Source organism: Polyodon spathula, chromosome 1 (assembly GCF_017654505.1).
Source record: "Polyodon spathula isolate WHYD16114869_AA chromosome 1, ASM1765450v1, whole genome shotgun sequence".
In the NCBI taxonomy this organism is placed as follows: domain Eukaryota; kingdom Metazoa; phylum Chordata; class Actinopteri; order Acipenseriformes; family Polyodontidae; genus Polyodon; species Polyodon spathula.
Window position 1 is genome coordinate 63,662,793 of NC_054534.1, and position 27,195 is coordinate 63,689,987.

At 36.5% G+C, this 27,195-nt stretch overlaps 1 long non-coding RNA gene across 4 annotated transcripts; it reads right to left on the reverse strand.

Moving 5' to 3' along the window:
• Window positions 1–251: 251 nt before the first annotated feature.
• LOC121320759 lies at window positions 252–26,589 on the reverse strand. 4 transcript variants are annotated; one of them, XR_005950876.1, is made up of 4 exons: window positions 26,320–26,589; window positions 13,339–13,428; window positions 13,135–13,204; window positions 11,128–12,931 (listed from the first exon to the last, which is right to left on the reverse strand). It is a non-coding gene; the product is annotated as an uncharacterized LOC121320759 (long non-coding RNA). The 4 variants fall into 4 exon arrangements; XR_005950874.1 differs by having other exon boundaries at window positions 13,135–13,227; XR_005950873.1 differs by lacking the exons at window positions 11,128–12,931; window positions 13,135–13,204; window positions 13,339–13,428 and adding exons at window positions 252–516; window positions 1,492–1,600 and having other exon boundaries at window positions 26,320–26,585.
• Between the last annotated feature and the right edge of the window lie 606 nt (window positions 26,590–27,195).

Below are 27,195 nucleotides of genomic sequence, written 5' to 3' on the forward strand. Positions count from 1 at the left end.
AGAAAACGCTTTCATTTATAATCAAATACAATACATTAATAAACAAAATAGAAATCTTAAGTGAAATACACTAAATTAAAGACTAAGATTAATTTGATTAAATAAAATATATGAATTAATAGAATAAATCTATGCATTACAGTTGTCAATACAATTAAATATTGTATTTAACAATATAAAGTTAACTTAACAAAGTTGTTTTTTATTGAAGAAACAAATACAAATAGTTTAAAAAAGTGATAGTAGTGTGGTTGTTTTTTTTACTTTTCTTTACTCATGCTGTGTAGCACACTATACAACTGAAATTAACCCTCTGCACGTTTTTCAGCTGGCAGTTCTTTTAGTGCTGATTTTCCAAATGTTTCATCTGGATCCAGTTCTTTTGGTGTTTCTTCTTTACTAAGGTATGTCATAGCCGCTTTCAAAAGATCATCTACATTGTTGTCTTTTCCCATTTTGGATCTTCTTGTCTGTCTGCTCTTGCTGAGCTCCGAAGGTGGTGAAAGAGAAAGCTGGCTGTCAGATATAATAGGAAGGGCAGATTCAAGAAGAAAAGACGAGGAGTCAGGTGGAAGGTTGCACCCTGACATTTGCAAAGAGTCAGGCACCTGTTAAACTCTTTACCTGTAGTCTAGTCTAAATACTCTACAGTTAAATACAAAACGTGTTAGACAAAAGGAGTGTTCAACTAGCTAAAAAGCTACAGTTATCATCAAAAGTCTACCTACGTCAATGTACCTTACATTGGGGTATGTAAACTATTGATGACAGCTGCACAAACGGTATTTAAGTAGGCCTTAAAAACACACTGATAGGATTGTCAGTCTTAATTAACTATTTACAGTAGCTCATTTATAGTTATGGAATAGTGTATGTATGTAATATTACCAGGGGTAGGCTGAGGATGTCTTTACTGGTCCTGGATTGCACTGCATCACACATGTATGCTAAGCGCTCATAGTGCTGCCATTTTGGAATATATATGTCATCAGCACTAGCATCTGATCTCTTGGTGTTTTCTGCTTTTTTATGTTCTCATAAAAAAATGGTCCTGATGTTCTTCCATTTATATTTTATTTATTCCTCTGTTTAAAATTAATTATATGTTGTCAAATCTTTGTTTAAAACAATTCATGTCTAGTTAAATTAAAATTAGGTTTCCGTTGATGTACCTATGTTCAGACATTTCAAATTATCCTTAGCTAACATGGGATACTACAAAAACATTTTCAAACAACTAATACATTTTTATAGAATGGTAATGTATCTCATAACCAGTTTGGAGTCATGCACTTACAAGAATAAAAGTTAAGTGAATAAAATGCTTATATATTTGAGGCTGTGTATGCAATTCAAAAATAATTTTGTGCATATATTTTCACTTATAGTTTTAAGTATATATGATAACTTAATTTGGGGAGCTTATAGAAATGAATTCAATATTAAACCATACACTTTAATTCAAATATATGTACGTACATAAATACAGACCTGTAAAACAAAAACTATTCTGTTTATTCAAATAATTCCTTCAGGGATTGTCTTCCTTTATCCCGTTCGAAATATTCTTCATTCGATGGATCCCATAAAAACCTGTGACCTGAAACAAAAGCACATTACACATTGAAATAAATGTTTTATTTGAATTATGTATTATATATACACATCTATAGTTTATATGAATATATTTATAAAAGTAAGCTGTGGTTACAGGCATTATGACAGTCCTAACTGAAGTTCTTTAAGCTTGTTTAAAATCATTACTTTTATTTGTTTATTTATTTTGTAGCCAACAAAAAAAAACAGAATAAAACTACTTTCATCAAGTCTGATGCACTGTAACAGCTTATTTCAGAGTTGTTTTTTTTTTTCTTCCCCACTGCAGTCTCTTTTTGGTAGCCATGTTTTTTCAGTCGGCGACTAGAGGTCACATGGTGTAAATCTGGATCATGATTGGTTGTTTCATTGAAGTTGCCAGAAACGTTGCAACAGAATCAAAATGATCTAGTTTTGAGCAACCTGGAGGAAATTGTTTAACAAAGTTGCAGGAAACTAGATGCTGCAACTGTTGCCTGAAAATGTTGCTTGAAAGTTGCCTGTGTTACATTGGTTTTACATGTTACAAGAACAGGCAACTCACATTCGATACAAATTCCCTTTAATCCAAGCAATATCCAATCATATTTAAGAACTACGTCATGTAGTTCTGGAATTAACAGTAAATTAATAGTGGGTGCGTTAAGTAAGTGAGCGGCTCAGTAAAAGAATCAACTTAACGACTTGTTCCGTTCCGCTCCTGCTGAGCCTCTCAGAGCGCTCCTGAGCATTTCTCATCAGTGATCAGAGGGAGCGAACGATTATGGCCACCTGCTGGAAACAAGTGGAGATAACAGGCAGGATTGACAAATACGTTCATCAAGAACGATGAACTGGTTTCGACTTATGAAGTTATGTATTAATTGGCTAAATAAGATGGTAAAAATTGTTGTTTTCTAATTTGTATCATTTAATTTCATTTTTAAAAAATGTAGAGCTGTTTTACGGCTATTAATGTATTAGGCTTGTAGTATTAATATTATTCAGAATTTTCATTATTAATGTCAATATTGTCGGTATTAAACACAGCCAGATATGAGGTTCAGTCCAAACAGAGAGCCTAACTCAGTGAGATACAGCAGAGGACAGTAACTTCACACAGGGCCATTTCATCTACCATCACCTCAGGAACACAAACAAGCAAAGAATTATTATTCTCCATTTTAAATGTCACTCAGCGCTCTCGTGGAGCAGAGCGTTAAGTCATTTAAATGAGCTCAGAGTGCTTTTTGAGCGTTCTCACTCTGAGTGGCTCACTTACTGAACACACCCAGTTTGAAATGGCAGCCATTAAACAAAAAAGGGCCATAGTTAGGGCTAGGAGTTTGTCACAGAAAATATGGAAGTAAATCACGGAGCAGTCATGGTCAATGCATTCAAAATCACAAAAAAAATGACAGCGGGGGAATAAAGTCATGGAGATAAAAATAAATAAATAAATAACTGTCTGTAATAAAAGCATATTGCGGCGTTGGTGCGCATAGGTTCAGCAAAGAAGGACGAGATGAGCAAATGAAATTTCAATGTGCTGCTTTTTTATTTGCTCTGCAACAGTGACTACTAACTAACAGTAGTATTTATAAGCGCTGAACTAAGCAGAGAATAAAGACACAAACAGGGGAAAGGTTAAGAGACGGTAAGTGTAACACACTGGGGGTGATAAATACACATGAGGATCACACAAAGAGGGTGTGGGGCTGACAAGAAACACGTACATTAAATTAAGTGCAACTATACAAAAATTGAACAACTAGTGGAACAATAATTTCAATTAAAAAGAGGAAACTGTTCAATGTATATCCCGCAGCGAATACTGGCAGTTATAGTACACATACATGCACGCACACATGCAGACACACTGAATTTATAAACTGTTAACATAACTTTCACAAAGTATTTAATCGAAGAGCTTAGTTTGATTCATATTTTTTTTTTTCTTCTCCAAAAACAAAAGGGACAGAAAGTACGGTGTTGGAGCTAGTTCAAAATGTGTAATTATTTATTATAATTAATAAACAATAAATGCATTTTTTTATTTTAAATGTGAAATTTAATGTTAAGGAGAAACACTTTCCAATAAAATCACATACAGATTGAACACAATTTACTAACATCCCCACAAGTCACGCACATCAGCAAAATCGCGGACACTAGCAAGACACAGAATCCGTGACACCCGCAACCAAAGTGACTAAATCCCAGCCCTAGCCATAAGTGCATTTCTATTAATGAATTTGTTAGAAGATGAAGAAAAACACAAACGTCAGCGAAAGAGCATTTGGATTAAGAAGTGGCTCTTACACAGCGACAGGAAAAAGGCTGCTTTCACAGTTTATTGAATGAGCTTCAAAGCCACGATACAATGGGTTACAGAGTTGAGAACAAGTACAATATACAGTAATACGATATATATTTATTTATTGGCAGAAGCCATCTATCTATCTATCTATCTATCTATATATCTATCTATATATAGACCAAAGAGCATTCTACATTCTATCTCTAAGTTAGAGATAAAGTAATACAGATGCATAGATTAGGGAAAGGGTACAAAATAATATCCAAGTGTTTCGATATCCCAGTGAGCACAGTTGGATCAATAATCAGGAAGTGGAAGCTGGATCACACCACCCAGGCACTGCCAAGAAAAGGCCGTCCTTCAAAACTCAGCACTCAAACAAGAAGGAGACTTGTGAGAGAAGCCACAGAGAGGCCAACAATCACATTGAAGGAGCTACAGAGTTCCGTGGCCGGTAGTGGAGTAATGGTGCACCAGTCAACCATATCAGGAGCTCTGCATAACACTGGCCTGTATGGGAGGGTGGCAAGAAAGAAGCTGTTACTCAAAAAGTATCATCTGAAAGCACATCTGGAGTTTGCCAGAAAGCATGATAGTGACCCAGCTGCGATGTGGGAAAAGGTTTTGTGGTCAGATGAGACCAAGACAGAGCTTTTTGGCCAAAACTCAAAGCGCTATGTGTGGCGCAAACCTAACACTGCCCCTACCTCAAGACACACCATCCCTACAGTGAAGTATGGTGGTGGCAGCATCATGCTGTGGGGATGCTTCTCATCAGCAGGGACTGGGCATCTTGTTACAATTGAAGGAATAATGGATGGGGCAAAATACAGGAAAATACTGCAAGAGAATCTGCTTCAGTCCGCTAAAAAACTGAAACTTGGGAGGAAATTCACCTTTCAGCAGGACAATGATCCCAAGCACAAGGCCAAAGCAATATTGGAGTGGCTCAAGAACAAAAAGTTGAATGTCCTACAGTGGCCCAGTCAAAGTTCTGATCTCAATCCCATTGAGAATGTGTGGCACTATTTGAAAATTGCGGTCCACAAGCGTTGTCCAACCAATCTGAACAACCTGGAGCAAATCTGCCAAGAAGAATGGGCCAAAATCACTCTGACACTGTGTGCAATGCTGGTACATACTTACCCCAAAAGACTTAAAGCTGTTTTTGCAGTGAAAGGTGGCTCTACCAAAAAGTAGGGTAGGGTTAAAAAAAAGGGTGGGGGCATGGATCAGAAAACCAGTCAGTATCTGGTGTGACCACCATTTGCCTCATGCAGCGTGACACATCTCCTTCGGATAGAGTTGATCAGGCTGTAGATTGTGGCCTGTGGAATGTTGTCCCACTTCTCTTCAATGGCTGTGCGAAGTTGCTGAATATTTGCGGGAACTGGAACATGCTGTTGTACATGTCGATCAAGAGCATCCCAAACATGCTCAATGGGTGACATGTCTGGTGAGTATGCAGGCCATGGAAGAACTGGGATATTTTCAGCTTCCAGGAATTGTGTACAGATCTTTGCGACATGGGGCCGTGCATTATCATGCTGAAACATGAGGTGATGGCGGCGGATAAATGGCACAACAATGGGCCTCAGGATCTCGTCACGGTATCTCTGCATTCAAATTGATATCGATAAAATGCAATTGTGTTCATTAGCAAACCGCTCGCCCACACGACACCATACACACTATCTGCCATCTGCCCGGTACAGTTGAAACCGGGATTCATCCGTGAAGAGCACACTTCTCCAGCTTGCCACTGGCCATCGAAGGTGAGCATTTGCCCACTAAAGTCGGTTACGATGCCAAACTACAGTCAGGTCAAGACCTTGGTGAGGATGACGAGCACGCAGATGAGCTTGCCTGAGACGGTTTCTGACAGTTTGTGCAGAAATTCTTCGGCTGTGCAAATCCACGGTTTCATCAGCTGTCTGGGTTACTAGTCTCAGACGATTCGCAGGTGAAGAAGCCGGATGTGGAGGTCCTGCGCTGGCATGGTTACACATGGTCTGCGGTTGTGAGGCCGGTTGGACGTACTGCCAAATTTTCTAAAACGACGTTGGAGGCGTCTTATGGTAGAGAAATGAATCTGGGAATCAGTACTGATTGATTCAAATGGAATTTGATCAATAATAGCTAGCAGCAATATATAACAATATTGAGTTTATACAAACTAAAAGCATGAACTTTAATTCAGATCTCAAGTATATCTCTCCAAAAATGATTTACTTAAATGACAGGTGAGGCCAATATAAGCTAACATATTTTAGTTCTCAATATCAGATTGTTTAAAGCCAATTAAATGCTTTGCATTAAAATGAAGAACGCATTAGAATGAATAGTAAAGTACAATTTTTTAATGGTCATCACAAGGTGGCAAACTTCTTTACTGCAAAATGTCTTCAATGCCAGCTTCTGGGCTCAATACTTAGAACTCAGCATTTTCCACTAAATTGATGCACATTTGAATTATTAAATACTAATATGCTGGACCAGATAATACTGAGGAAAACTTCAGAGTCATGAGCATGCTCACCAACTTTGCAGTTCACATTTAATGGCTCAAAAAAATTGACTTTAGATGAGTGTAAGAACATGTGATCTAATTCAGCTTTTGCAGTTTTAACAAACAGGTTAGGGAATTGAGACATTCACAGGAAGTTTATGACTGACTGTTTTACAAACTGTTTGTGGTATATTCTTTTGAGGACATGGTCTGGGATAAGGTATATGTTTGGAGGTGCTGCATATCTAAGCATTGCAGCCGCTCAGGAACATGCAAATGTGATGACTGCGCTACATTTCTTTGTGTCATACACACGCCACAGCACACACAGTTACCAGATCTCAGAATTTGTAAAATGTGTAAAAGAAACCTGACACTAATGCACACTGCACAGCAAACTTTTCCAAAAGGGAGACCAACCAAGTACTGACGGTACTCCAGTTAAGCGTCTGGTCCTTATTGCTGCTCTATGATCCACAGAGTTATCTGCTAGCATTACCAATCCTTTTAAGATGCATTACTGCAAGGCTCCAATTTTGAATGTAGAAGTGGTGATCATGTCGAGCGGCAGTAGCACAGAGTAAGAACAACTAGAGCAAGTCAGAACAGCAAGTGGTAGGTCACTCATTGAGAGAATACATAAACCATGCTTCACAACACAAGAGATTTCTATATTAATATCTGTTAACATTCATTTGTCCACAACATCTGGTCCTGGCTATTAGCTGTGCCCTACATTATTGCTTTGTGTGTGTTTCCCACTTTTTTATGTATTTATTTTTTGGTTCTGTGCCATAGTGTGTGGTTTATATATTCTCTCCCAATGGCCTGTCCTTGTATGTGCTGGCTAGGTCCACATGCTGTACTAAAATTCATAAAATATTTTCTTTATGTACCATACTTTTTTGTTTCAATAAACAAATTTAGTCTAACTGTTGTTTTTTTTGTAATGTACTCATGAAAATAATATTACATACCTAATATAGCCTTTCTCTCAAGTAACTTTCTTTAAAGCAGGGGGTCTCAAACTTAGTTCTGGGACCCCCTGCTAGTTGTCATTCCAACCGAGCTCTCAATTAATTAACTATACCCTAATATTTTGCTTAATTAGCCATTTTTACTTGTCTTAAACATTTGCAGTTCAAGTTACTTATCAAATGTTATTGCTAACTTGAAATATGCAACTGTTCAAGAGCTGAAAACAAGTAAAAAGTTCTAATTCCAAATCTAAGAAGACAATATGATCCTATCTTTCAAGAATTCAATATTATTAAAACGTATGCAAATTATGAGAATTAGTACTTCATGTTATATAGTCATACTATTAGTTGGAAACTATAGGGCCCCTTTTTATTTATAAAAAAGTTCAATGTGTGGTCAGGCTTATGAAAATATTTATTTTGAAAGCAAGCAAACTCTTTTTTCTGGGTTAAGGAGGACTGTATCGTTTTTTCATCTTCTTTGAATGAGATCTCTAGCTTGTTCATTCAGTCAGGAATGGAAATCTTGCTTCATATCCCTTCTTTTCCAAGACAAGTAACAGAACTGTCCCTGTAATGTATTAAGACTTATCCCTACATTTTATTAATCATAATTACAACCAGGTGGTGCTTCTACTAGTAAACTATACAAAAAGCCTGCATGAACACCTGTGCCTACTTTGTATATTTTCCACAGTAGGCCAGGCATAAGGATCTTAACTAGCCTCTCACCATTGTTTTATTTAACATTCAAATCTCTTTTGCATGGTACGTTCAAATTTGCAGTCCACTATTTCCCTTAATAACATTGATTGTCCCTGCCAAACATGCATATTGCCTTCCACTCAAAGCTGATACTGAACATATTCCATTGGTTAATGCTGTGTTCAAAGGTTCGCTCGCTCACCAGGAATTCGAAGGTAGTTTTAAACCTTCGAAGGTGTTCGTCAGGTGGTATTCACGCACTGTTTTTTCAAAAAACGTTTGACAAGGTGTGAATACTATAAATCACACATTAAATGTCACTCACATGCAAAAATTGGATCTTTTGATTTCTATAATGCATATTACGGAAACAGAAGTTGTTGTATGAAAATCCGCTACCAAATCGTTATACATAGTAACTCAATATGGTGCTGCTGCCGTGTATGGAGCACGGTATGGTATCCAAAGCACTGGGGCGGGGGATGGGGGGGTGCCTATATCAGTTGTATTGCTTCAGTAAAATATGTAGGTTGTATGCGTATGTGCTTTGTATTTGTAGTGTATACGTGCAACTACTATTATAAGCTGCAAAAAATAATAAAAAAATAATTGCAAAAACAGTTGCAAGCAGAAACTAAAAAAATCCCCAAATAAAAAAAAACAAAACTGTGCTTTTTCTTTTTTTCTTAGCTGTATTGTAATCTCTTAGCTATATTGTAATATCTTGTTACCTCTGTAAGTTGCCCTGCATAAGGGTGTCTGTCAAGCAAAATCAGGCTAAGCTCCTGATGCCTTCAAACCAAAACTAAAATCTTAGCTGTCTTGAGAATACCTAGTTTCCAGCTAAATATGGCTGTGTGGAAGGGTGGTGGGCAATTCACAGAGACACACGGGAGACAGAAGGTTTTATTTGCAACACTGCTCAGGTGCCCATTTTTATTTAGGTAATTTTGTTTTTATTATTTGTCACCAGATGGCACTGGTGTTGCAACTCCCCCTATACCAATGATGATAAACAGGGGTTGCACACAGGTGCTCTGAAATAATAATGAAAAACAAAGGTGAAATAAAAAGAGAAAGTAAAACTCAGTAATCAAACTACAAAATAAAGGTGCTGCTTATGCAGTGCCCCCACTGTCGCTATGCCGGTCAGTTCGGGTCTCCATCCTACGCTCTGCTATTCTCTATACACTGGGGTGGGCCAGATTTCCCTGTATATCTACACACGTCCCCTCGGGTACGAAATACTTTATTTTAATTCTTGTCTTAATTGTTTAAGGCAGGCTGTCTTCCTCAGCTGTACGTGCCTGTTTTGTTCTCTCTTCAATGCTGGACTTCCTACCTGGTCTTTGTTTATACTGACGTCTTCCACCAGCATCACAGGGTAGGCCACTTGAATGCATAACCAAGCGCAGTTCTTAATGGCCAAGCAACCCCCCAAGGACCGCCACTCAACCTCTCAGAGAGAGGGAAAGCCAACACACCTTCCTCCCAACCTCTCCGTGTCATCACCATGATTAACAGGCAGATCTTACAAGGCTGCTGCCCTCTTCCTACAGAACCACGCATGCACCAGACAGACAGGCACCCAAGTTTTTTGTATTTCTTTATATATACTAATACTAGGTAGAAATAATTACGACTTTTTAAACCACAGATACCTTCAAATTATTAATAAACTGTAACATCATAGACATTGTTGTTACACAATGCCTTATGACTGTGATTATTTCATTTAAAGTTGAATGTATGTATGTAGTGTTTCATATTAAATTTATACTGCTTATATTTAGTCACCATGCATACACAGATAGTAACACAGCCACCCACTTGCACACCTAACCTAATTTGTGTTATTTGTATAGTTCATTTTTGACATAACAACGAAACCGAGAATACAACCCCAGAGAAGCATTTAGGTGATTATCATTATTAATGAGTGTCAAGGAAATGTGTGCTGAGAGGAATGCAAATGCACAACATATATGAATAAATTCCAAGAACTTCCTCAATGAAACAAGCGTTAGGTATGCCGAATGGAAGCATTCCTAAGCCTTAACCCTTTGCAGTCCATTTATTCAGCACCTGTCAGGTCCAATTTATTTTCACACGCGCTGTTTATTTTACAAGCACTGTTTAAAAGTAATTTTATTCATAGTAACACAGGTTTAAAAGGCACTGCATATCAACAGGACACTCAGTACTGCATCTCCAGCCCAGCCCTCCTCCTTGTTCGCTGGCTTTATCACATCTCTTCATAGTAGTGCATACTGATAAATCATCTCCTGATCACTCATTTTAATACTAAACTCCTCAATAGTGCTATCCAAGTCATTATTTTATTAACATAACATCTCAAAAAGCTTGAGCGCTGGATGCGGTAGCAGCTATCTTTTTTTGTTTATGTCCGTGCTATGTCTGTGGTGAAGGGACTATGCATATTGTTCAGATCTGCCTCCTTTTTTTTGGCTTCTCTCGGTTTCTATCTGGCTCACTCAGCCAATGAAAGCTTTTCTCTGCTTATTCTAGAGAAATGATTAGGGACCTGTGCTTGACCTCTTTTTAATGACGTCGGACAGGGTCCGAAATCGGACCGGAAAAGAAAAATTGTAATGTCACACCTGGTCCGACATAGGACGCGAAGCAAAAGTCATCCATATTGCTATTCATAAAATGATCTGAGAATACAGGCGACTGTTACATAGCACTTTATGAATGGGTATACAGTTGTTCAAGAACGAAAATCTGCCTCTTTTTGATTCCGATGCCCCTATCACGTCTACCAAAAATTCAGGACATGTCATAATTTAGAAAAAAAAGTCTTTAAATAAATACTTTGTATTGTCGTTTTGTTTGGCAATGCTGGTAAACTTATTTCCACACAGATACACATAAGATTTCCATTCTTAACTGCAGGACCAAAAAAAAAAAAAAAAAAAAAACTAAACAAAAAGCATTGTAGGAGGACGTTTCAATAATAATAATAATAATAATAATAATAATAATAATAATATAACAGAGCATGTGTAGTAATAAAATGTCTTTAAAAAATTGTCTGCCAAGGCTGTAGTTAATTTAGACTTGACTGCAGAAAGTGTCCAATAACTCCAAGTTATCAGCTGCATTTTACTGTCGTTCACTCTTATGAATAGCAGGTTGACACTCAGCACCGATGAAAACTTTATGCTAATAAGGTAATCATTAACCTTTCTCTCAATTCGTTAGAAACATGACTTCACAGACAAAAATCGTTGGGCTTAATGATGCATCTGAATTATTTCTTATGAATAGCAACTGCCGCAAAATAGGCGGCTATGGACAAAATCCGATCATATTCTCCTGTTTTCTCATTTTGACAGGCGTTAAACCTTTAAGAATAGATCCCTAGACATCCACAACTACAATATGCATTATAATGTTCATTGAACAATACTTTAAAGGACACATTCACAGTCCCTTTCCTTCAAATGCCCCAAAAAGTAGTATCCTTTTAACTTGTGGAAAGAGATTTTTATATTACAGTTATAGATTTATATACAGCAAGAGAACAGTTGAACAGAAAGATTTGATGATACACTGTTGCAGTTACTTTCTGTTGCTGAAATTATTCAAAATTATTCAAATTATTTGTCTTGCTCTCAGGGCTTGGCAATGTGTAAGAGAAACCAGGAACTGACACCGATACCAAGATCTGCATTCTTGTTTGATATTACAAAACAGAAGGAAATGGAATAGAGCGTGCCTCACAGTATTGTGAGGAACAAAAAAAAAAAAAAAAACTTGTGTAATGTGGATTATGACAGGACAAAATGGTTTCAAAATGATCACCCAGATTTGAACCTCATTGCTAGTGGGGTCATGTTTCTTATTCAGACTCTCTCTACAGTAAACAGTTTGAACATTCATGATGTATTGTAATTTCTCTACAATGCATTTGGCAAGTTCCTTGACTCAGTTTAGACACTATACAGCCAAAAACTAGAAAAATACTGAATACATAAACATGTCAAATTGCCACAAGACATTTCTATTTCTGTTGTGGCTATATGATCTTTTTCATTGGACCATTAATCTTTTTTTTTTTTTTTTTTGTCCTGTTTAATTTTTAATTGGCAAACAGTAAAAATAAGTCATCAATTCCAAATGAATGACTTGTTTTCATAGAGCGCTACAATAAAAATCCAGGTATGGGCACATGCTAAAATATTTCAGCTGGCTGATAGTAATGCATGTTGAAACTAGTAGTGTATGAAAGTATGTCATATCCCCTACCAAGAATAAAACGAACACATTCTAGGTGTCAGTTGCAGGGATAAAATAAGAATGCTGTTGGTGGCTTAAAAAAAAAACTCACATAACAATAGATCATTTATGTTAGGAGTTTTACATAACATAAAGATATCAAAATGATTAAACCTTTATGTGTTATACAGTCATTCACGGGGTGCCCTCAGGGGCTGTAAGGATAGAGCAGAGGAAGCAGAAATGAGTTGTTAGTAAGACAGTATCGAGCGGAGGACGCAGGGCCAAGGATAGAGTGACAAGCCCATAGCTCGGAATTAGGTGCGGGCTTAGAGAGGCCCGTGCTTGAAATTAGGATAAAAGAAAAAGAGGTCCCGAACGATGTGCTCTCCTATTGCCGAGGACAGAGCTTGGTCACGTTCCTAAGGATCTGAAAACTTGGCTTGGCAGAGGCGCCTCTCTTAGTGATAGGAATAATCCAAAAGCTTAGGACTGAAAGGAGAGATAGTAAAGAGTTCCCTGACTGGTCTAGTGCTGCCCTCGCATGAAGTGAGGCACAGGCCTCCAAAGCCGGGAGCGGGAAGGCATCACGCGGGGAACCTGCAACAAAGAGAGATGAGTTAGTCTGAGAATTAGGCACTGAGAGAGTAAAGCGGGCTACATCCTGAACAAAGGAAGGACAGCTCCTCATGCAGTGAGGCAGAATAGGCACATGAGATGCACAAGGATATTGTGGACAAGGGTCCCCTCTGACTCATTCGGTGAGAACCCCCCTAGTGCAAGAATAAGGTAGCGTGACTGACCTGAGATCGGGGAAGTGCATCCTCTCTTAACCCCCCAAAGGATGGACCCCTAGCTTCCCGCAGACCCTCACTGTGAGACAAACAATAGAGTCGCTATAGGGCATAACATAAAAGAAACAGATGGAAAAGATGAGAAAGGAAGCGACATACATTACAAACTGGATAGGTTAAAATAGTGTTAGTGTAGTATGGTTATGTGTTTACCTGCTACCCTGCAGCAGAGGACCAGCGCCCCATGTTTTTAATTAGACAGAGATTGATGTTGGCTTTGGCTGCAGAAGTAGCTGCTCCGATCTGAAATCAATGGGGGGGTGGGGGGGAGGGGGGGAGAGAAAGGTCGGTTCTGGAGATGAGAGTGGTCAGAATATCCTATGTGTTAGTTAATATGGGGTGAGTCAGCGGTTTGTTACTATCTTGTCTGCTTAGAATGGAAAAGGTGAACTCACATTCAGAGATTTGGTTTTCATAATTCCAGTCTTTCTCCTAACAGTGGAACTACTTAACTCATTATCAAGACAGATTTCCAGTCTCGCACCACGTCTCTCGCCATGTATTAAAGTTTTTAGTATTTGAAAGGATGAGCAGACATATGACTAGATTGCTGAGAAAGTTAAGCAGAAATGGCTGCCATGATCTGAGTAGAGTATTGGAGGAAAGCTGGAGCTTTGGAAGCTCTGGCAGAGGATGGGCTGCCAACCTCGCCTCTGCCTGAACACATTTAAAACAAAACAAAAATGCACGGCCTTCGCTGTCATATATAAATACAATAAATCATAACAAAGACGAAACAATAAACTGCACAGGGGTGAAGGGGTACCCTGTTCTACAATAGACAAACACATTTATAGGGCTCCTCGCCCTGCTACAGTACCCAGCTTGCGCTGCACAGTAAACATAAAATTAATAAATTCTATAACCGCAAATTCCTGCTTCCTACTTTCAAGTATGTTGTGCTTCTGGGCAAACATTCTTTGTAACTGTCAGGATATTTTAATCTCATTTTATATTGTGTAATTCCCACATTATGAGTGGTTGCCAAAGTTTTTTTCTTGTCACTGTAGCTTAGGAAACACAATGTATAGCATTAACTGCATCTGTTGCTTGGAGTTCATAATCTTTAACTTTCCTTTAATTAATGCTCATTTATACGTGCTTCTATTCGTGCTGATTTTTATTTTTTTTTCTAAAAGAATATAACACACTTCCTTCAACCAGACTTTTTCTACAGTAAATCAGTTAATTTATTGTGATTAATGCATTTAAACACATCGTTAACCCTGTGTTCTTTCATCCCAATAAAAACACATTTATGATTTACATTTAAAGCAGGTACCGCAGCAAGGTGCCCAAGAGTTTTTCTAACAGAAAGAAAATAATCTTCATCTGAATTACTGAAAAAACAAACTGCTTCTTTTTTTTCAAAATATTGTCTAATTGCATAACAAGCCTCCCCACTTCCTACATCAGTTATAATAAATGTTTTCACTGAGAAAATGTTATCCTCACCATTATCTAGAAAAAACTGTGTAAGAATTTCGCTTACATTCACAGGAGTAATTTCTAGAATGAACAACCTCTCCATTAACAAATATTCTGTTGTAGTAGCTAACTGATTATTATATATATATTATATATATAGATATATATATATCTATATATATCTAGATATCTATTATATACTATTATATATATAATGCCATACGCGTGCTTCATGTCTATATTGTCTCATCATGTGCCTTACTGGTCTACCAAGAGCTGTAACACTCTCAGATTGTATAACATTTTTCACTGTTCTCTTGGGATTGGAAAGTAATTCAAACAGGTCTACACTCGAGAGATGCATTGTCCATTGTGGTTTTGTGTAATATGGTAAAGCTCTCTGTACCCAAAATGTTTTACATATTTGTAAAGCAATACCCTGAGTGCTTCTGACCATGTTAATCAATTCTGAATTGTATGCCTCGAATACAAAGGCTGACTGTGCCCATTGGGGGCCCCAATTACGAGCACTTCTTGCCAAATGGAGGCACAGGTGAATACTGTAGGTTACATGACTCAATCCATAGAATGATTCCATTTCAGATACAAATTGTGTCAGTGCCTCCTCTGCTTCTACAATCTGATGTGGAGTTATGCTATCATCTAGTAAGAGTGACACACCTGTAACACATTTGACCCAGTGGATCAAGTATTTGTCAGGCAAAACCCCTTTTAATTCTATTATACTGTAATACAGCAGCCATATATACCATTCATGGGCTTTCCAGTACCTCCTTTGTGTTCCTGATCTAGGAACTCCAGAGGCACTGCATGGAGGTTTTATGCTGAGTAAATCTTTGTCAGTGTCTTCCACTGATCTACCAATGTACCATGTCATTTGATGGTATTCACTAACAAACCACAATGCAGCCAGATTTTGAGCTACACCCAAGTGTATGTGAATGCATCCATCAATGATATCAAAACATGGCATAAGTGATAAAACTGAGGGTTCTTTAACTCCTATTACAGGAGTGCCTGATTCAAGAACATTTTCAATGTGATCATTTGTCTGACACTGACTTCTTAGTTCACACTGTTTAAGTTTAGTTGAAACAGTAGCCTATATTGCGTTGCTTTGTGTTAAATTTATTACATTTGTATTTAACAAAAAAAAAAAATATTAAGAATAAAAAAAGACCAGTGTTTAACTTTATCGTTTTGAAGCCAAGTTAACTTAAATTGCAATGTGTAAAATAAAAACGCTTAATGTGAGGGCATAAGTAAAAAGTTTAGCAATAAAAACTTTATATAAGATACCAACAAATTATATAAAAGGAAATTGAAATGATATCTGGAAGATGCTATTATCACAATACCTATGATTACTTGGATAGGCTGAATGAGACGTCATGGCCAGGGACAAATAATTCCTTGAGTGCATATTTTTTTTCTATTCACCTGCTTAAAAGTGGTTGTGCCATGACACGCGTGGGCCAGCTGGCTCCACTGCCTCTGAACGTACAGAAATGCATTGCGAGAACATCCCCCTCTTGCTATATCTGCCAATATGGCTGCAATTCACAGAATTGTGGAACTTAATTGTTCCAGACGCCACCCACACAGTAGTAAGAATTAATGCCAACATAAGAACAAACTTAAACCTGTTAGATAGCCTATACTTAGTGACAGAGAAATCATTATATGATACTGTGAGAATAAATCAATTATGCAGACAAGTGTGGTTGTCACAAACACACATTTATAAGATGAGTAAATTAAGTTTGAATCTACTCCTTTAGTCATAAATATGATATAAACTCTTGATTCCACTCCAAACGAGTTTTAAATGTAGGCCTATTTTTATTAACATCTCAGAGAAAATATTCAACAAACCAATTAATTTGTGATTGACTCCCCATCCTTTTAGTCACCTTTGCTGGGACTGCACCTTCTACGATGCACTTTAAGGTCATTCTGAAGGCCATTGGGAAAGGCACATGAGTATCGATTGAACTTAGCTGCAGTCAATCGTGAGAATGATCTTGAAATCTCAAGTACTACAGTTATCGAGAAACGGTCCCCTGGCTAACTTGAACTCATAGTTCCCTCTAAAATGTATTTTTAATATTTTCTAATGTTTAGTTAAGTTTTCAATTAATGCAGAACACGGGAGCAGTTAAAACCTTCACTTGAGCCAGATTCTGAAACAACCGACCTTTGTAACTCCCCAAGAGAAGAGAAAGACAACAACAAAAAACTCAGGTGCATTTATATTTATTATTGTAATAGAAACTGATTTCCAAAATGTGATTTAAATTAGATTATTTTATTTTATTTTATTTTGTGTTTCAAATGATTTTAGCATATAATTTATTAACTTGCTTAATATTCAATATAAAGTGATTAGATGTATTAAGTTATGATTAGTTGCTAAAGAGGGTAGACTGCGTGCAAAAAAAAAGGAAACAAAACTCTGAAAGGTCAAAATTATTTTAAAAAAATCTAATTATCTTTTTAATTGTCACAGACAAAACTGCATAGTGCAAAACTAGAAATAAACATTTCAGTAACATGTTGACTTTCTTCAGTGCTACCAAATAAACATTATACTGTAACTCCCTTTATGTAACCATAGTCAGGAGCATCAATGTCACACAGTAGTCAGTTAGCCACACCTGTAAATTGGCTAAATAAAGCATATACGAATAAGACATTATGTAAATAAGATTGGCTGAAAACTATCATAATTTGGCTGCAACCAAAAGTAGAAATAAATGTGAAAAACACACAAAGTAGATGAAAATACAGTCAATCAGTACACAAACTACAACAACAAGATTATTTTGTGTCTTTTTTTTGCTTAAGGCTTAGTTAAAAAAAACAAAAAAACATGTAAAATATAACAAAACCATAGCTTTTGATAGTTATCATTTAATTTTTAAATAGCATTACTATTTAAGAAAAAAACTTGTTAAGCCTGCAAAGTAAACATGTGTATTCCATAGGAGAAAAAGAATAGCGCACATGAACAAGAAGGTGAAATCTGGGGGAAGAAAAAAAAACTGTGACACCCTCCAGTTGATGACAGAAATTGCAAGCCTCGAAAAGGAAAATCATGATCTACAGGAAGAAATCTAAAATCTAAAAAAAAAGCAAGTCACTTGTAAAACAAATGGTAAAACATTGCATTCAAACAAAATAGTCATATTTCTTTTTCCTCACAATTTGTTCTAGAAATATTAAATCCATCTCTGTTTTTAGCTAGTGAATAAATATATAAATATACTGTTAAGTATACCGGGTGACTAGGGAATTATATTCCAAGACTAACAGAGTATATTATTTGAAATCTTCATCCTGGAGTTACTCATACTTAAATTCACACAGCAGGACACTTTATTATGTTTTCAGAGTTACCTTCACTTTTAACAAGAATGAAAAACGTAGCCTCTAATTGGAAAAGGTGCCATTGGTGTTCAGCAGTACTGATGAAGACAGCAAGGCTTCAACCTCCCTAAGACCATGCACAGCAGTTTCTCTTCTAGCTTTGAAACCTACTACTGAGACTGTGACACAGTTTCAGTCTGACAATGAAACAATAGTAAGTCACTTGAGCAGTGAAGTAGTTTCAAATAATTTACTTGTTTGTCATACCTTGTATGTAAACCCAGTGTTACTGACTGCCTTTTAAATGGAAGTGGTGCTATGAACAATTCGTTTTCTACTGTATATATTGAGCTCAAACAATTACAAGTGTCATAAAATCTGAATGGCTGGAAAATGCTAAATTCATTGCCCACTTATTCTATTACTATACAATTTTGTATACCTACATAAATAATTATGATAAGCTTTCCAAAAACTCTGGTTCACTCCAATTTGGTTTCCGTCCTGCTCATTCTACAAAAACTGCTCTTCTCTCTATGACTAACTCTCTGCTTTCTGCTCATGCTGCCTCTCCTCTGTCTTAATTCTACTTGACCTTTCACCTGCCTTCGACACTGTTGACCACTCCATTCTTCTCTCACTCCGACTTGGGTATCTCGGGCACTGCTCTTGCTTGGTTCTCCTCCTATCTCTCTGACTGCTCCTTCCAGGTCTCCTGGTGTGTCTCTCTCTCTTCATTTCGTCCTGTCTCTACAGGTGTCCCCCAAGGATCGGTACTGGGATCCCTTCTCTTCTCTCTGTACACCCGATCCTTAGGTTCTGTTATCTCCTCTCATGGATTCTCTTAGCATTTCAGAAATATCTCTCTTTTCCTTCCTTTGACTCTAATATTTCTAATCTCCAACTGCCTCTCAGCTATGTTTTGGCTGAACTTGTCTTTCATGAGAATAAATAACAATTAATTACAGTAATACTGGTACAGTACGGTAATTCACATGTACTAAATAGGGACTATGTTCCCACTAGCCGCTCGCCACGAGCAAAACATTTTCCCTTGGGCTAAACAATGTTTACCAAGTTCACCACGGTGGTGAAGGCTTTGAAAAATGACTTCCAGCATGATTACTTTCAATGTGTGCTGATAGATGAATCAGTATAGACTGTTTAGTTTGATTTAATTTCGCCTAATGAAAGCCCTTTAGCTTATTCACGTGAAATGTATGTCACAAACGTTGTGTTTGGCGGGAGGGCAGAGGTTCTAATTAGAAACAGTCAGCGGACTGCGCTGCTTGTAAACATAAAAAAAAGCATGGCATCCAAACGGAAACATTCTTGACATGTTTTTTAAAAAAAACGATTTTACAGACAAATGATCAGAAACGTGTTCTGAACCATGTACACACAACGAAAATATGACCGTGATAATCACAGGGAGGTGAAGCAGTTATGGTTTCAAACATAGCCTCTGGTCCCGAAAGAACAGTTTCACAGACGGCAAGCCAAGTTGTTTGCTATCACTTTAAAATGTGTTGAAATATATTTTGGAAATAGTAACAGACTGGATTTGAAGGAGGAACATTTTAATAAAAAAATAAACACATTTATTATTTTAAAAAGAAGGATTTGTCTCACTATGATATATATATATATATATATATATATATATATATATATATATATATATATATATATATAAAGGAAAGACCTACGATGGTGCCAGATGTACAGCATAGTATTATAATATTGTTTTTGTGAAAAATAGGTAGTTTTATATGTAATATAATATTAATATAATATAAGTAATCATAAATGTTAGAAATTAGACAGTGTGTGCAAATTATTGTCAAAATATATCAGTAGAGATACACTTTTTTTTAAAGAAAAAGCCATTTTACTCTCATTTGAAGGTAAATGTTTAAGATGGTCAGTGAATATTAAAGGGGCTCATGTCATTTGTTTACTTTCTTGCATTCTGGAGCTCAATTTTCAAAGAATAAGACCTATACAAATGGTGAGAGGTTCAAATAGGGGCTAAAAGCTTGGGATGTCCATAGTACAAAGCACACCAAAAACAACATTGACCACATTCATTCTAAGGTTGGAAACTGAGAAGTAGAGGGGTTTTAAATGTTAATTTTTCAAATGTCTTGTGTAATTTATTTTAATTATATAAGGTATATAGGGTCATTTTAAAAGCTTTTCCCTCTGGATCAAAACTCCCTCCATGTTTTATCAAGGTCATTCTTTGAGTTAAAAGTTTACAAATCAAAGACCATTAAAATGTAGGCATGAAAAAGAGGAATGCTAGTGTAGCATTGCAAATATTTACTGGAGTTTCTGTGGAACTAGAAAGATTTAAGCAAATTTAAAGTGGTGTGAAAAGCATTTAAAGTTGTCCAGTGCTCAACTGTTTTAAATTGTGATTACACTTTAGATGCCAGAAGAAGTTCCCCAGTAGAGCAAGAGAGCAACTTGGCATCAACATCAACTTGAAACTTTCAGAACTTCGGTTTAAATCCAAGAATGTAAAATATGATGATGACTGAGTGATTTAATTTTTTTTTTTTTTTTTTTCACAGTCATATTTGAGAAAATTAAGAAAATAAATAATAATAATAATAATAATAATAATAATAATAATAATAATAATAATAATAATAATAATAATAATAATAAATGATGGGGTCAGGTGCCCAATCCTGGTCCTGGAGGGCCGTAGTCCAATTTTCGTGGTCTCTGGGAATAGTCATTAAATTGGCCCAATTAACACAATCATTAGTTTAATTAGATAGTTAAGTGCTGGGGTGGAATGATAACCTGCTGGACTGTGGTCCTCTTCTATGAGCCCCACAATTGTTGACTTTTTTTTCCAAGACATATTTGCATACTGAAGAAATGTTCTATGAGCTCCACAATTTTTGACTGTTGGAACTTTTTTATGTGTTCTGGTATTACAGCTTCACATTTGCTGAATAAATGTTAATGGCATGTCTATTGTTATTTTATCATTTATGATTTTAAAAGATCGAGTTGTATATTCCCTTTTGCACTCAGAGTTGAATCTTATATGCTAAATAAACATTTTAGTGTATTTTTCAGTGTTCTCCAACCCTGGTCCAAGAGAACCCCACTCCAGTAAATGTTATCTAAATCATCAATTTCTAAAGACTGGGAACATATGTAAATTATCAATCAATTAAGCAAGATATTGTTCAATTAAAGAAACTCTAATCCTTGATGGCTAAGGAATATCCAGGCCTTTCTTGAAATTATCTCTAAATTACTTGACATGTTTAATCAAAAATAAATTTCATTAAGAATTGCATTATACTTTACATTTTTACATGAATTTGGTCTCTATTGAAAAACACTGTTAAAAGTACATTGTATGCTATAAATAATTATATATATAATATGCTATATATATATATATATATATATATATATATATATATATATATATATATATATATATATATATATACTATAATATATATATTATATATGGTATATGGTATGAAATACAAGGGAAAACATTTCAAAATATATGGCAGCAAACTTTGAAATATGTTCCCTTATATTTCATACTATATGTTGGAATATATTTTAAGTATTTGGTAACATACTTTGAAATATATTTCCTTATATTTCATACTGTATGTTAGAATATATTTTACAATATATGTCCATGTATTCCCAAGATATATGTAAATAAATTATATTTCAATACATTTTTGAAACCATTTTTGAATATTTCAACAAATCTTAAAATATATTTTCAAAATATATTAATCCTTTGCGGTTCTGTTTCGAACCAGGTCTGACATTACAATTTTCCCTTTCCGGTCCAATGTCGAAGCATAAACTCTCTATATCAAAAAAATATCACTATATCAAAATATCAGACACCATTAAACAATAAAAATCACAGGTCAAGGTTCATGACTAGCCAAAGCAGACTTATTGGACACATTCAAGGTCATGCCCATTCACCCCAAAGTATGCCACTTATAGTTGGAACAATAAATATTACTTTGCCACCCAACTCACTTTCGGCAGCTATAGCAGCCCAAAAATATTTGACACTCTATCAGAAGCTTTATGTTGGATCCTCCTCAATTTCTGCCACATCCCCTTTCTACTCCATTTAATAGATGACATCCTTTTTCTTTCCGCTGCATCTCATCCTCTAGCATAAGCAATCAATCATTTGAAAAACCTGTTTGCCTCCCTCAGTGTCCCACTCTCCAAAGACAAATCAGTCCCATCCATTCTCTGGAATTCCTGGGAATAAGAAAGTTCGAAGCCAGCCTTCTACCCTCCAAACTCGCCATTATGGCATTCCAGCTCTCTTCTTCAATTAAGAAACAAGACCCCCTATCCCTGCTCAACCATTTCAACTTCATCTTACGCATCATTCCCCATGACAGGACTTTCATCTCTTGTCTCCTCGCACTCTCTACTACAACCAAGACTCTAAATTCTCACATCAACATATCATCTGACGCTCGAAAAGATGTGGACTACATTACTCTCTCACTGGAATGGTCTCTCAATGTTTTACGATGACTTCATCTCAGCATTCCATGATCTTTCTCTTTACAGACACTTCTCTAATAGGATTCAACGGCTTTCTAGCCTCCCAATGGTTCGCCAGCAAATGGCCCCCCAAAACTCAGAAACTACTGCCTCATTTCAAATATACAGCTCTTCTCAAAATATATCCTATCGTTGCAGCTGTGGTCCAGAAAGTGAACTCTCTTTATTCCGATAATAAACCCACAATCCAAATAATGAAAAAAGGATACTCCTCCTCCCCTCTTGTTATGCAGCTACTTTGAAGGCTAATCTTCAGCATCCCCATCTCCACTGGAAACTCGATCTCATCATATGCTCCTGTTCGACCGACCCCAAACATTTCCAATCTCTTGCAATTCACCCGACACTACATCACAGCAGCTCTATCCCCATTTACCAGATCATCATACACAACACCGCTTGATCAACATTCTCAATGTTCTGCACTCAAAATCACATCCAACCTATCCCCTTCAATCAAGACAACATCTAACTTCCCCTACAATTAAATCATATATCACCGGCATTCAATATTCATATCATTTAAATTCAGTCCCCTCCCCAACTCTCCTTTTAATACCCTCAGTCCGCCTAACACTTTGAAGAAACGTCAAAAACTCCCCTCCCGTCATCTCCCCTCGACTACCTATCTCAACAGACATATTGCTCTCATTAATTACAACCCTTCGGAAAGGCTGTTTTTTTGAGGATCTCGTTATGGAAGTGTTGTGCCAATCTACTTTCTTCTGCTTCCTAAGATGCGCAGAATTTACATTCCATTAATTTCCGGCTCACAGATCCAGCATTCTTTCTTGCAACCTTCTTCAGTTTTTGGACTCACACTTCCTTATTTGGCTCCAGGCCTCCAAAACTGATCAACTCCATCACGACCATTCCATCCAGCTATTTAAAATCCACTCTCCAATATGCCCCTAATCCTCCATGGCAAGACTGCATTTCTTGTAAACAACCCTTCCTTCCATCAGACCCACTATTTATCAATGCATCTCGCTTAATCATAACCCGCCACTGGTTTGCTTCCCATCTCATCACTCTTGTCCTCAGAACTGTCCTTTCCACCTAATCCCATACCCCCCATTCATTCCAGACTGGAGCAGCAACCCCCACAACCAAAGCAAATATTAATATCCACGTAATCAAAAACATGGGACACTGGTCCTGCTCAACAGTCAACTCTTGCATCCCCTACAGACATAACAGCAGCTCACCAAAGACTGGCTAGCATGCCCAGAGTGGGGGTTTGTGACAACTAGGTCCACCAGAGGTCTTCCCCTTCTAGGAAGGGTTTTGCAGGGTTTTCTGAAAGTAGATCTGACATGAGACAAACCAGAATCTAGCAACATTCACATCTATAATGTACTTTGTTATTACTATAGAACATTAGTAAACCTTACTTTAATTTTTGGTTATGAAATAACAGCACTTTATTGGAAAGGTGCATATTTTTGAGGCACTTTTTTTTTTAGCAGCAGCCTATATCTGGAATGTTTTTTTTTCTTTTCTTTTTTTTCTAGCTATGGCTCAGCTAAGTAAGTTTGAAATACATTACTTTATTAAGTACATGCCCTTGAGATTGATTTTACAGTATTGACTAAGACGAAGCAGTTAGTGGCCCACTTTAGTGTTCACTATAGCAGTCTGTATTGGTGTAACTGCTAGAAAATCAAGATGATCAAGATAAGGGCTGCATTAGACATTTTGTACATCCAACCTAGTGCATAAATTCTATATGCTTCATAACAAGCAGATAAAACAATCTGATAAGGAAAACACTGCCTTCAAAGTGTGCTTTGTTTTTTTTTTTTACTTCCGGTTGTTTGTCAGTCTTATCTGATGAATGTTAACTTAGTATCCACCACAGAACCACTCTCTTCAAGATTTTTTGATTAAAATTGTTTTATGTGAATATAAAATGTTTTTGCGTCACTCTCTATACTCTAAAAGCATTTCTTTTTTTCTGTTTATACTTGTTTGGTGGTCATTAAAATCAATCCGTTTCGTGACACATATATATATATTAGGTCATATATATATAATATCTATATATATATATATATATTGTTCATACATACTGTGTATCACAACAAATATTTTTGTGTTTATAAAACACAATTATTTTCTGATACTTTGGATCCACATGCAAAACAAGCCTGAAAAATTTACTGTTTATAAATTTGATTTAAAATAAGAAAAGAGCAAAATATAATGTTTTAGGTATGGTAATAGATAAATAATAAAATAATACATAAACACTGTGTTGTTGAACACCAGGAATCATAAAGGATAATTGAGACCTTTATATGCATGGGAATATACTGTATGTCTTTCCTTTGAAGTGTAACTGCCAACTAGAGTTATCTTAATTATAAGCCTACTGGGCTTAAAATAATCACTTGCTAGCTTGTGTGCATTTTATTTTTGGTTGTTTAATATTTACACACAATACCATGAGAAAAGCATCCTTGCTTTTACTTTTATCTCTTACATAAAGAAATAATGTCTCCTAAAAGCTTTGTATGGTACCATTTCAGAGAAATAATAGAGGAGCCTGCAAATACATAACCCCCATTCTATTTCATTGACTAAAAGCACATGTCATTTTGAATTTAAAATGCTAGTACTACCTGTAATCAACACCCATAGCTGCAACACTATAAAAACTGTGACTGGTGTGATTCAATAGAATGATGATATCTTGCCTTCTTTTTTTTACAGCATTCATATACTCTAAACATACTTGATTTAGCATTTCTTAACCATAAGATAAGCAGTTACTGTAAAGTCCAATTATTTCCATACTCTGTTTAGCATCTTGATCCCTCCCCCTCTCCCTCAAAAAACCCCCAAAAAACAATTAAAATATTTTAAGTCTGTGACTGAAATGAAAAACTGGACCTTAAATGTCTAGGAACCACATTATCACAAGCTTCCTGAGTGAAAAAGTGTCAGATCCAACAACACAATACCGGTAACCGTGAGAGACAGGAAGAATTATTAAAAAACCTTTAGCATATCTTTCCAGTAACAACAGCTGTTTCCTCCTCTCTTTACATTATTTATATAAAGAAAGGAGGCATATTATTTTAAGCTCTCTTCAGAAACATTTAAATTTCTCTAAAATTTACATTTTTTCTTCTTCTCTGTGTTCCTCTTCCGTCTCATTTATTTATCAATGAACAGAGTTTCGAAACCTGAGTTTGGGAGGAGTGACTGCCTCTCTCAACACATTACTAGTCATATTCCCACTAAACCAGATAATTATAAAAAGAAAACTGATGCATAATCTTCCTTAGTTTCACTTACATTTTCAAACTACTACTCACCTCACCTTTTTTTCAACACAGCTATGACTTGGTATAATTAAACAACATAGCACACTAAGATGTGTGTCACTGTGGCATATCGCCTCAACAGCTGTGTTGTGAGGAATTATATGAAGCCAAGTGCCTTCAGCCACCCAAGAAGTGGCCATATCCAGTCCTGTACTGTACTAATTTACAAAAGTGATAGCTTATAGTCATATTTCAGGAGACGAGACTTCACCCTGCTTTCCCTGTCAATCTTCTACTATTTCATATTTTAGTCTCATCTAGTGTTTTCGCTTTCTAGCAATCACTCAGACGCCGTCAAATATGCTTAAACTTTCTTAAACTAATGTCTAAACTTCATCTTCTCATTCTCTTGTCCGACTCAGATGATTTAAAGCAATTTTCCGACCTGCTTCGAAGATCTTTCTCATCCTTCAGTTTCTTTTATTTTCGCTGCAGCAGCTGCATCGCCAGTTAAGCCTTCAGTGTTAAAGCAACAGTAGTGTCCCTCCCTACCTAGTCATTCGATAACAGAATCGCTCAATTCTTTTACTCTCTCATCTCCTTACAGACGCTGTTGCAGCATGCTCCCTCAACACCTGCCTCCGCAGTAGATCTGTCAATCATCTCCCTTGTGTTTGTTCTCCATGTGGGCTCCTGGTTTAGCAATTCACAGCTACTTAAGTTCAGCAGCCGACACAAAAAAAAAACATAATGGGTAAGGATATTAATTTGGTTTCAATTCCTAGTTCAGAGCAGGAACTCCAGCTTTGGTCTCGTTCTGGTTTCGTGCTTCGTAACACATTTCAAAACAAACCCTTGCTTTTAAAAAAAAAAAAAAAAAAACATTGATACTGCTGTGCTGCAATTTTCCACTGGTGCTTCATAGGCCTTGGTTACCATGGCAGCACTCTCATCGAGGGACTACTGGGAGTGTTAAGTTGCCGTAGTAATCAGGTAGTTTCATGAGACCCTGTGAGCTGTGTGCCTCAGTACTGCAATCTTCCAGCTTCCTGCCTCTGCATTTTCACAACTAGAGAAAGTAAGTTCAACTCACCGAATTCATGACATTTAAGACAAGTGCATCTCGTGGACCTGTGGTAACTTACTTATATACATGCTTAACTGTCTTAAAATATGTATTCAATATATTTAATTAATAATAAATATATAAAGAGTATGCAAAATGTCTTCATAGATAGTCAGTTAGACGACGCTCAGCAGGCCATGCCTCACTTGCCTGTACTGACGAGCCACCTGTGATTTCAACAGCCCCTTCTATCAG